Source organism: Notolepis coatsorum (assembly GCF_963971535.1).
Source record: "Notolepis coatsorum genome assembly, chromosome: 2".
Classification (NCBI taxonomy): Eukaryota; Metazoa; Chordata; class Actinopteri; order Aulopiformes; family Paralepididae; genus Notolepis; species Notolepis coatsorum.
Window position 1 is genome coordinate 181,724,081 of NC_140166.1, and position 12,223 is coordinate 181,736,303.

Below are 12,223 nucleotides of genomic sequence, written 5' to 3' on the forward strand. Positions count from 1 at the left end.
CATTACCTGTAGCTAATCACTGTAGTTGGTAATTGTGTTAAGTGCTAACCTTTTGGTGGGAGGTCCACACACAGTTGAGATTTCATTCTGATAAATGTTTCTTTCTGAGGGAAAGAGCTTTTGGATTGCAGTGGTGATAAACCTACACCAGTGGCTGCATTACTCTAAGGGCTGGTGAGTGCCTTCTACCTGGTGTTGTACATTAAGAGATGGTCAGGGTATGGTTCAACTTACTTCCCCGTTAGGCATCAGCAACATCATCAGGACCCATTGATTTGTTATGTTAACATGTTGGTTTTGTGAGTATTATTTTGTCTCAGGGACACCTCCATGGCTGTCTAGGTGGGCTATCTGCTTGCTAGGGGCTTAACCAGGCCACTGGGCTTAGTGTTTAAATGACCTGCCGCAAAGACAACATGAAGACTAGGGATGAGTGAGCTAGTTAGTTTATGAGCTACGTAGTTGGTTAGGGGGAAGGATCTTCTATTTATCTCTGTCTGTCAGTCTTTTGTGCTATACAGTTGATAGAATGGCCTTGTTTTCCAATGTGTATATAATGTAAATATCTGTAGATGATAGCATCTACTCCTAGAGCTCAGAGGAGGAGGACAACAGAGAGAGAGTGTGTGTTTCAGAGCAGCAGGCAGAGACCTGGAGATGGGGGGGGCCGACTGTGCAGATCAGGGCCTTTATCAGGTGCCGAGGTCATTACCACCACAGCAGAGCGTTTTGTTTTGGGTAAGTGGTGCCGGTAATATCAACATCACCGTTGCTATAGTGATTTGGGTCAAAAGTGCCGTTGCCATGGTATCGTGTCACTTAGTAACGAGGAAAATAATAATAATAATAATAGATCAAATTTCTATAGCACCTTTCATAGAACCCAAGGTCGCTTAAAACCCAAGGCGGGGCCCCCGTTGCTAGGGGAAAGACGTGAGTTCTTCAGAAGACAAATTAGACTAGGGCACGAGGCGCAGACGTGTTGACAGAGACTTTGAAACGAGCCCTCCTCACCCTCTAGCAGGGCTGTACAGTGCTACGAGGGCATAGCATATTGCCCCTAAAAATAGCCTGTGCTAGTAGAAAAAAATATTTGGGGGCACCCTTGCTAATACTGATTTCAACCCTTTCATTCGTATTTCACTCCTTTTTTTTTTCGAGGAATTTAAACGTTGCGAACTAATCTTGTTTGCCGTTTTCTATATCTCTCCTCCCTCGGTCTCTCTCCGTCTGCCCGAGGAGCGGGGCTGTTACTTACACACTCGCGCGACTGACACTCACACATGCACATACGGGTACTTGAAAGGTGCTGTCCGTGCTGAAGCAGAGCAGAGCTCATCATAGCGGAGAGAACGAAATGTTCGAAAAAAGCATGCATAGCGCGACCTGTGTAACATTAAGTTACACTGCTATCTCCTATCTTAACGTTAGCAAGCTAAGCATGCATAGCGTGACGTGTGTAACATTGAGTTGCACTGCTATCGTTAGCAAGCTAAGCATGCATAGCGTGACGTGTGTAACGTTAAGTAACTTGTGTTCCGCGGGGAAAGACCAGTCATCACTGCATACAACTTGGTTTAATCCAAATATCCATTCAGAAACTTTATGAAATAATTCTGGGATGTCTGACTATTTCCCTATGCCTTGTTTGGTGTGAGTTCAGCTGACACTGTTGACACGCCCACTATGCAAAGCGTGCGCTCTCACACACACACACACACTGCTCTGGTCATGCATCCACTCAACTCATGGAAAATATATCAGGCTATATATCAGGCTATTGTTCTAAAAGTATCTCTACTAATAAAATGGAGTATTGAACCGTTTTTAACAGCTGCTATTGGGTGGGACATTCTGATTTAAGAACTTTCTAAATAAAATAGAAAGTCCCAAAATAGTTAATTTATCTGACTGCTTGTATTAATTGATCAAAAAGTAGCCATGTGCAGTAATAGTTGTATAAAAGAATAATAAAGCAATGTCGATTATGTTCTTAATAAAGAAAATAAATGCTTGCAAAATAATCATAATAGGGGCGACAGTGGCTCAGGAGGTAGAGCAGTCGTCTGGCAATCCGGAGGTTCCCAGTTCGATTCCCGCTCCTCCTGGGCAGCGTGTCGATGTGTCCTTGAGCAAGACACTTAACCCCTAATTGCTCCCGATGAGCAGGTTGGCACCTTGCATGGTTGCCTCCGCCGTCGGTGTGTGAATGTGTGAGTGAATGGGTAAAATGTGAGTAACAAATTGTAAAGCGCTTTGGATAAAAGCGCTATATATAAAAAAGCAGCCATTAATCAAAAAGAACGGATAAGAGTATCGAAAAAGTACCGAACCGTTAAGCAGTATCGAATCGATAAGAGTAGTAGTATCGACAAAATCCTAACTATCCTAACCCATCCCTAATGAACACTGTTAATACACTGTTATCAATGAAAGAAGAAATGTTTGCAGCTTTGGTAATACTTCAGTTGGTTCATTATAAAAGATACAAACCTGAAAACAAAAGAACTTAAATGTTAAATAAAAGGACCACAGTAATGAGGCAGGAGGAACATAATTTTTTTGCACTATAATGGTAAAATTGTTATTAAAAAAAAAAAAGTGCCTCTAAAAAAGATTCTGTGCCCCTACAGGTGCCTACTAGGCTAACGACGAGGCCTCAACCACCATTGGACTAAAAGCAGAAGAGACGGTAGAATAATGAATTTAGTTTTTCTCCAAAGACTGTTCAAGGACATTTCAGAATGGTTTACATCTTGTACAAGGCTATGTTTATGAAAATAAACATCACGATCTAAGGAAGTAGATCACGTTGCCAGTGTCGAATTCGCATCCACGGGGTAGGATAGAGGGAATCAGTCAGTACGATAAGAAAGAGATAAACACAACGCAGACAACTTCAGGTGGTGTTCCACAAGGAAGCATACTAGGACCGCTACTGTTCCTAATTTATGCAAATGACATGTCGTCAGCTTGTGACTGCAACTTGTTCTTGTTCGCGGACGACTCAGCCCTGTTGGTCTCTGACAAGAACAAGTTACAGGTTGAAAAAATCCTCAGCTCAGAACTCTGCAGAATCTGCACCTGGCTCGCTGATAACAAACTATCATTACACCTGGGTAAAACGGAGTCCATTCTCTTCGGATCAAATAACAAACTCAGCAAGACTGACGGCTTCTCAGTTACAGTGGGTGACAATATTGTCACAAGGAAAGACGAAATTACATACCTAGGTTCCATCCTAGAGGCAAATCTTTCCTGTGACAAAATGGCATCCAATGTAATCAAAAAAGTCAACCAACGAACTAGATTCTTGTACCGGATCTCCTCTCTGGTAAACAAGAATACCCTGAAGACTCTGGCAGGAGCACTAATTCAAGGGTACTACGACTATGCTTGCACCTCATGGTACCAAAGTACCTCAAAGGCACTAAAAACAAGATTACAAACAGAGGGAGCTCCACAAATCATGTTAAACCCAGATTCGGCTCAAACAAGGGACTAAACACGTTTCGCTATTATGCCACATCAATGTGGAACACCCTACCCACAGCTGTAAAGCAATGTGAATCACTACCCACTTTCAAAACCACTCTCAAAGAACACCTACGGGATACTGCAATTCGAAACTGGCCCCTGTAAATGTCCTAACCCAACCCCCTCCAATGTACAGTAAATGACCTAACCCAAGAATACACAAGACCCTCCTCTTGGAACCAAGTATGGTTTCGTCGATATTCCAATGTACAGTTTTGCTTGTACAGTTTCCCCCACCCCCACAAAATGGGGGACCCTGATGTAAACAAGACGAAAGTCTTTCTCTGGTCTGCATCCCCTTAACAATTGTGTGTATTGAGCTGTACTGTATTGTACCCATTCTGCAATCTATTAAATAAAGTTTTCATTCATCCATTCATTCATTCACCCACATGTACTTTGGTTTCTGTTTAGTTATTTAGTTTAACGTTATATGTAATAAATCATTTAATTGGTGATTTTGGTGTGTGGTCTTTTCGGTGAGCAACTCTCAAACATGCAAATTCACACAGGAGAAAATCTTACTTATTACAACATTGATAAAGATCCTTAAGACTATGAAATTTCACCAAGCTCTGCATTAAGGTATTTTATTCAAAGACAAGCAAATATTCATAACTCATACAATTGTATGGATACTCAGCAATACAACAATAGTCCAGGTGGGATGACTTGAGTTGAGTGACCGAGTTGGGTTGGATTATGGATCACGTTGCAGTCACCGTAGTCTACAGTATGTGAGATGGGGGATTAACTCAAATGTATACATTACCACATATAATTCATGGATTGTACTGTAGGGTACTGCAGTCACAGTGTACTCTGGTTGACCCCCTTCCCTGCTACAACAGACCATGAGAAGAACAAGAAGGTTAATGTAGCCTTCAGTTAAACATTTTTTTAAAGCAAAGTTAAAGAGTTGTTTGGTAATGGAACTGTAAACCAATGTTTTAACTCCTGTGACTTTACCACTGACCTATTCCTCCTCCTGTGACTTTACCACTGACCTATTCCTCCTCCTGTGACTTTACCACTGACCTATTCCGCCTCCTGTGACTTTACCACTGACCTATTCCTCCTCCTGTGACTTTACCACTGACCTATTCCTCCTCCTGTGACTTTACCACTGACCTATTCCGCCTCCTGTGACTTCTTCTCTACCTCAGAGTCAATATATTGTCTGATAGCAAGACATGATGCTGTGAATAAAAGGGCAATAGGGGGAAGAATAAATAGTTTGGTTCTTAATATGGAGGTTGTAATGCTTTGCAACATTCTGTACCTAAAGAGTGCGTCAGACACACAGAGAAAACATCAAAAGGCCTCCAGTGCTGACTGTAGTAGTTATGCGGGGAATACATTACATTTACATTTAGTCATTTAGCTGACGCTTTTATCCAAAGCGACTTACAGGTTCTGTATGACAAGTCATCAGGAAGGGCACAACTCTATCAGCTGAGTAACAATGTTCATCAAAGTGTTGAGTGCTACAGTGTAGGTTAGTTTATTAGGACAAGTGCATGACAGTAAGGTTAGTTAGGGTTAGATATTTATTTTATTTAATTTTTTTAATTTTTTTCAGATAATGGTTGAAGAAGTGCGTCTTTAGTTGACGGCGAAAGATTGGACGGGTTTCGGCTGTCCTAACTGGGGTGGGTAGTTCATTCCACCATTATGGGGCAAGGACTGAGAAAAGGCAGGTTCTCCTTGATGACCCTCCCGGAGCTCGGATAGGAGTGGGTCTGAGACGGCCAGAAGATGCAGAGCGCAGTGGCGGTTCTAGACCCTTTTTAGGGGGGCTGAAGCCCCCCTAAAATTAACCCCGGCATTGCTACCAGCTTGGCTGGTCGTTCATACTAACACAATTGGCAGTGTTAGGGGTGGGAAGCTGGTGGGTGGGGATCGGACGTTGTGGACAGTGACTCCTACAGGTCGGTTGGTGCGCCTGAGCAGCAGAATCAGGAAGCAATGGGGGCGGCGTGACCCTCCCACGCAGACCCTCGCCGCTGAGAGATCGCGCTGTGCAGGTGAAAAGATGCGACGCTGCCTCCTCGTGTACCGGAGGGGGCATGTGATGCAAGGCTTCGTCCACATTGCAGCCGGCTTGTGGGAGGCATGGCCTAACAACGTTCGAGACAGGGGAGGGTAGAATTGGACAATACGAAATTGGCGATGGGAGAAAAACGGAAAAATGGGGAGAAAAAGTAGATACAAATTTATTTTTTATTTTTTTTGTAATTACATTTCTTTTTTTTACTCGTTTTATTATTATTATTACAGACATGGATTGTCGGTAGTAGCCTGTTGACCTCATTGGTTAACTATAAAAAAAATATATATATGTACATAGGAGGTGGTTGGGTGGGTGGGGGGGGGGGGGTAACTGTACATTGGATTATCGACGAAACCTTACTTGGTCCCAAGAAGAGGGTCTTGTGTATTATTGGGTTAGGACATTTACTGTACATTGGAGGGAGTTGGGTTAGGACATTTACAGGGGCCAGTTTCGAATTGCAGTCTCCCGTAGGTGCTCCTTGAGAGTGGTTTTAAAAGTGGGTAGTGATTCACATTCCTTTACAGCTGTGGGTAGGGCGTTCCACATTGATGTGGCATAATTGCTGAGCGTGTTTAGTCCCTTGTTTGAGCCAAATCTGGGTTTAACATGATTTGTGGAGCTCCCTCTGGTGTTCTGGTCGTGGTATTCACTGTATTTTGACATGTACTGTACATGGGTACCTTAGTCGTGTAGTGTATCTTGTAGACCAGGCCCATTGCAAGTTGCTGTACTCTGTTGTCTACTCTAAGCCATCCTCGGTTGTCAAAGGGCAGGGGTGAGGTGGGTTCTAGGAGTCAGGTCAAGCAGTAGTCTGACCAGTTTGTTTTGTGATGTTTGTAATTTAGTTTTTAGCGCCTTTGAGGTGCTTTGGTACCATGAGGTGCAAGCATAGATATAGATGTAGATATAGATCCATAGATGACACAGGTAAGGTCTTACAATGGCTTAGTGATTATAACAGTGCAGTTCAGCATTCAGTAACCCATACATTTTGTGAACGTGTTTTTGTTACTGCATTCTGTTGAACACACACCTCAGAACCGTACCTAATGAAAATTGGCTCAATTGCAAGAAAAATAATAGACAGTTATGATATTACATTCTGCATAATTTGTATCCAAAATATTGTGGTTCCCTGCTTTAGTCTGTTGACACATTTGTATACTAAAAATGCTTGTGTAGTCCTGTGTCATACCTAAATGTCATATAAGTGAATTGTATAGAAACAACTCACCAAACGTGACTATTGCACAACTGATTTGACAAAAAAAATCCACAAGGGGGGGAAACCCCCCCTATCCCCCCCGTCTGTCAGCAGGTTTGTGTGACCATATATGGTCCTTTTCCTATCCCCGCCTCATCATCATCATACCCACCTGTGCCTGTCTACACACCTGCCTGCTATCAACCCATCACCGATCCTGGATAAGAAGCCTGTTCTTCATCCACTCCTTGTCCGAGTGTTGTTTACGCCTCACGTGGTAGTAGGACTCTTCTAAAGATCTCTAGAACTATATCTTCTTGTTTTTTTTAGTGTTCTGGTGACCTGTCTTGTATTCATCTCTGTTAATCCATCTGATGTCCAGGACCACTCCTCACCTGCCTGCACTTCACCTATGGACCCCACCAGCCTGCAGCCTCTGGACCTCTGCCCCCAACTACCAACCAGGTCAGAAAGTTTGGCTCTCGTTGAGGGATCTCCCTCTTAGAACTTCCTCCAGGAAACTCTCACCCTGTTGTATTGGTCCATATGAAATACAAAGCATAATCAACCCTTCAGTTGTCAGACTCAAGCTGCCTGCCCATATGAGAAGTCGCCCCTCTTTTCATGTCTCTCAGTTAAAACCTGTGGCCACTAGCCCCCTATCCCCCCAGCTTCAGTTCCTCCCCCGCCCAGCATCATAGATGACCACCCCGTCTACAGCGTCCATCGGCTGCTGGATGTGCGCCGCCGCGGCTTCCAGTATCTTGTGGACTGGGAGGGGTACGGGCCGGAGGAGCACGGGCCGGAGGAGCACAGCTGGGTGTCTCGTCAGCTGATCCTGGACCTCACTCTCATCCGGGATTTCCACCATGGCAACCCTGGCAAGCCTGGAGGGTCGCCAGGTGGCGCCTGTAGAAGGGGGGGGGGGGGGGTCCTGTTACAGCCACAGCTAGAGCATGGTACTCTCCTGTCTGTTGAGAGGTTCCTGTTACCATATGTGGTCATTTTCCTGTCCCTGCCTCATCATCATCCCACCCACCTGTGCCTGTCTACACACCTGCCTGCTATCAACCCATCACCGATCCTGGATAAGAAGTCTGTTCTCCATCCACTCCTCGTCTGAGTGTTGTTTACGCCTCACGTGGTAGTAGGACTCTTCTAAAGATCTCTAGAACTATATCTTCTTATTTTCTTTGTGTTCTGGTGACCTGCCTTGTATTAATTCCTCTGATGTCCAGGACCACTCCTCACCTGCCTGCACTTCACATACGGACCCACCAGCCTGCAGCCACTGGACCTCACCTACCCATGTCGTCTGTCTGTCTCTCCACCTCTCCTTGCCCTTCATAATCGACCCCCTGCCCCCCTGTTATCCCCTGCTTAATAAAATATCCTAAACCACCTCATTCTCCTGTGCCTGTGTTCTGCTCGTGGGTTCTCTAGTCTAGACACCCATAAACCTAAATAATTTCAAATAAAACATTAAAATCTGCTGCAGTGGAGAAGTATGTGAGTAAAAAATAGGAGCAACGGATTAGTGTTTCCTAGTAGGCACACCAGAACATTGATGTTGGTAAGAGTGACAGGGGTGTAGCTCCAGATTCTGGGCCCCATGAAAGAATGTATTTGTAGGCCCCCAGTGAATGCGAGCGCGCGCGAGCGGATTTTTTTTTTATTGATAAACGCATAATATGGTTTTTACCTATACATTCGGATCAGCAGTTCAGCACCTGCACTGTTGGTGGGTGAGCCTAGTAAAGGATGTCGCATCGCGTTCATCTTCAATGAATGGACCAATGCAATAGTCTACCAAAGCCCCCCCCTCTCTCTATATATATCTCACACACACACACACACACACACACATACACTTCAGAAACAAACATAGTATCAATGAGAGCATCAATAATACACCTGAGTGATGTCTAGTAAAAAAAAAAAAAAATTTTTTTGGGGCCCCCCCCCCAGTGCTGGGCCCTTGGAATCATCCTAAGCTACCCCCCCAGCTACGCCCCTGAGAGTGAGCATTAACAAAGTTTTCCGTTGGGGACATAATTTGCAGTTGAAAAAAAGGTAATAAATCGCAACATATCGTAATATATTACAATATTGTGACTAGTATCGTGAATATAGTATCGTGGGGCCTCTGGTGATTCCCACCCCTTGAATTTTCTTTCAGCCATATTCAAGCATTTGGCTGGACTGGTCCTTGAGAGAGGTTGTTGTTTGACAACATTACAGATTCTACCTTTTATGTACACTGCAAAAACAATCTCCAATTACAAGTAATTTAATCTTGAATTGAGTCTTCAAATCTTATTTCTTTAAAACAAGTGAAAAAGTCTGTTGAGGTGAGATAATTGAACTTGTTCCAATACAAAATATGAGTTTGAGGATTTGATGAGAACTATTATCTTAAAAATAAAAATAAAAGAGTGACCTGCTTCATTTCAAGATATTCACTTGTTTAACGTAATTTCAAGGAAATAACATTTTAAGACTGTATATAAGCTTAAAATACTGGATATAAGCTTAAAATACTTACAATTAAGCCCCTACCTAGAGTGACTGTACCACTCCAGTGGTGGCCAATAACTTCCCCACAAATGACAGATGAAACACATTGCTGAACTAGAAGAATGCATACTCAGTAGAGGGCAGACAGACCTCCACCAAGGCTTAATAATCTCCCCACTTGACTTTCACACACTCAATATTGTATTGGGGCGTATCTAGACCCAGCACTTCAGTAGGGCACAGAAGGGCACCAAAAAAAAAAAAATTGGCCGGTTTGTGGGCGAAAATGGGTGGATTTTGTAACTATTTTTTTTTTAACTTTATTTCGGTTTTAGGGTTAGGTTAGGGTTATGTTATTTAATTAGTTTGGGGAGCCAGCCCCCCAAACTCCTGAAATGCATAGAAATCTATGCATTTTGGAACAGTTACTATATATATAGTCAAGAAAGCATTTAGTCATACTTAAAGTTTAAAGTGCTTTACTTGCATTGAACATTGAACATTGAGGAGACATTAGAAAGCACAATGTATGTTTCCATAGTTACGCAGATGACACACAATTGTACATCTCCGCTGAACCAAATGATCACACAGCTATGAACTCCATTTCCGCCTGTCTCTTAGCAATAAACAAATGGATGACGAACAACTTCCTAAAATTAAATGAGGGCAAAACTGAAATCCTACTAGTCGGTCCTATAACAAAAAGAGAAATGTTACAGAGCAATATGGGGCAACTTACTCCTTGGATCAAACCCGAAGTTACAAGTAAGTAACCTACACTGGCTTCTGGTAACATTTAGAATTGATTTCAAGGTCCTCCTCCTTATATACAAAGTATAAACATTGCGATCATCTACTACTGGTCTATTGAAGGTTCCAAGCCACAGTCTAAAGAAAATCAGGGATGCAGCCTTTGCTAACTATATGCACCAAGTTATGGAACACACTACCTATGGACATTAGGGAAGCTAGATCTCTTAATATTTTCAGAAATAAGCTAAAAACGTACCTCTTCACCATAGCCTTCTAATACTCCCCGCTGTTGATTGTACTGTAGCACTATTTTACTCTGGCCATTCTATTGCATAATTTTACTATCTATTCTACTATTCTATTATTGCACTGTATTATTGGTGTGCAAACCAGTCAACTTACAAAAAAGAGCCTGTTGGAGGATTTCAACAAGATAAATGCAGTGCAAAATATTTCACTATAATATTTCAAAGCGAAGTAAAAAATATTATTATTTGATCATGTTAAAAAAGGGAAAATAAAAAACATTTGTTAAAAAAAAAAAAAAAAAAATTATCAGTGGGGCACAGATGATCATCAGTAGGGCACGTGCCCTACTGATGGTGGTCTAAATACGCCGATGTGTAGAAGACAGAAAAGCCATGGCGTATCAACTTTCTAAATAATACATACTGACACTTATTAGGATTAGGATATCACAAAGAGACAAGACATTTAAAACGTCATCATGATCAGACAAGCTGTTGAGTTCATGCTTTTAGTTTTGTGTGAATAGCCCCACCATGAGTCCAATTACATGATACTTCACAGGCCTCCTCACTATATTAGGACAAACATATTTGGGAAGTTTGGTGCCAATCAGACAGGGCGTTCACAAGTAACGCATCGCTTCCTGTTTACCATGTGCTTACCACTACATACTGTATGTACTGTAACACATTTGAAGGTGTTAGTCCCTAGATATAACACCGTTTTTCGTGAGAATCGGGTGAAAGTTTAGTAACTTATTATACTGTGAATTTCTCCAGACCTCTCTTGCCAGAGCCTGAAACACAAAAACTCTAAACAAAGTGCAGTACCATGTTGTCATCTTTTTCCTAGAGGTCGCAACATTACAGATTCTACCTTTAGAGCCCACATGTACAGTAAAGTAATTTAATCTCGTATTGAGTCTTGAAAATCGTATTTCTTTAAAACGAGTGAAAAAGTCTGCTGATGGGGTGAGAGAATTTCACTTGTTCCAATACAAATTTATTTTATTGGAACATAAACTAATTTAATGAGTTTGAACATTTTCTCAACAAGCTAAATTACTATTTAATCTGGCAGTCATATGCTTTGGCTTGTCAAGTAACTACATGAGTAACACATTAGGTGTTGGTCCCTAGATATGACATTGTTTTTCGTGAGAATCTGGTGAACAGCATGTAAGAAGGAAACGGGTCAGGAGATACGTTCACTTGACAATGTAAAGTTCGGACCTGATGGCACCAGAGGAAAGGTCATGGGGTCACCAAAATCAATAGTTGTCTTCCGTTAGGGGGGTAATAAATGTTCACAGAACATTGTAAGGCAGGGGTGGGCAATTATTTTTCCCAGGGGGCCGAATGAGCAACTGAAAATATGTTGGAGGGCCGGGCCAAAATTCCAAACTCAATTATGCATAATATACATTTTATTTCTATATAAAAAGCAGTAAATGGCATTGTTTTGACCCCTGGTAAGAGTGTATGTTATTATTTGGCAATTAAAAGGTGAGGTTAGCTTTCAAAAATATCATTTATTCAAATAGAATTTATTTCCAAAATGATAAACAAAATGTGAAACATTAATAACAAAGGGCAGTTTGAGTTTCATATACTATTGAAACAAGGATTTTCTTAGCTTTCTAAAGACATCACATCATCTTATAGCAAAAATAAACAAGACATGTCACTGAACTGTGTAAAGAAAAGTGTCCCAGTTTTGTAGCCTTTTTTTTTTACTTTACATGCCTATAATAAACATTTAATGTTTTCAGAATTGTGCAAAAAAAGAAAAAAAAATATCAAGTGTCCCATTTCACTTGTTATATTTCCACATTTTAGTGTTCTTCAGTTCTTTTTTTTTTCATTCAGTGTGAGAAATCCAGTCTCTGTTGAGCTTTAACAAGT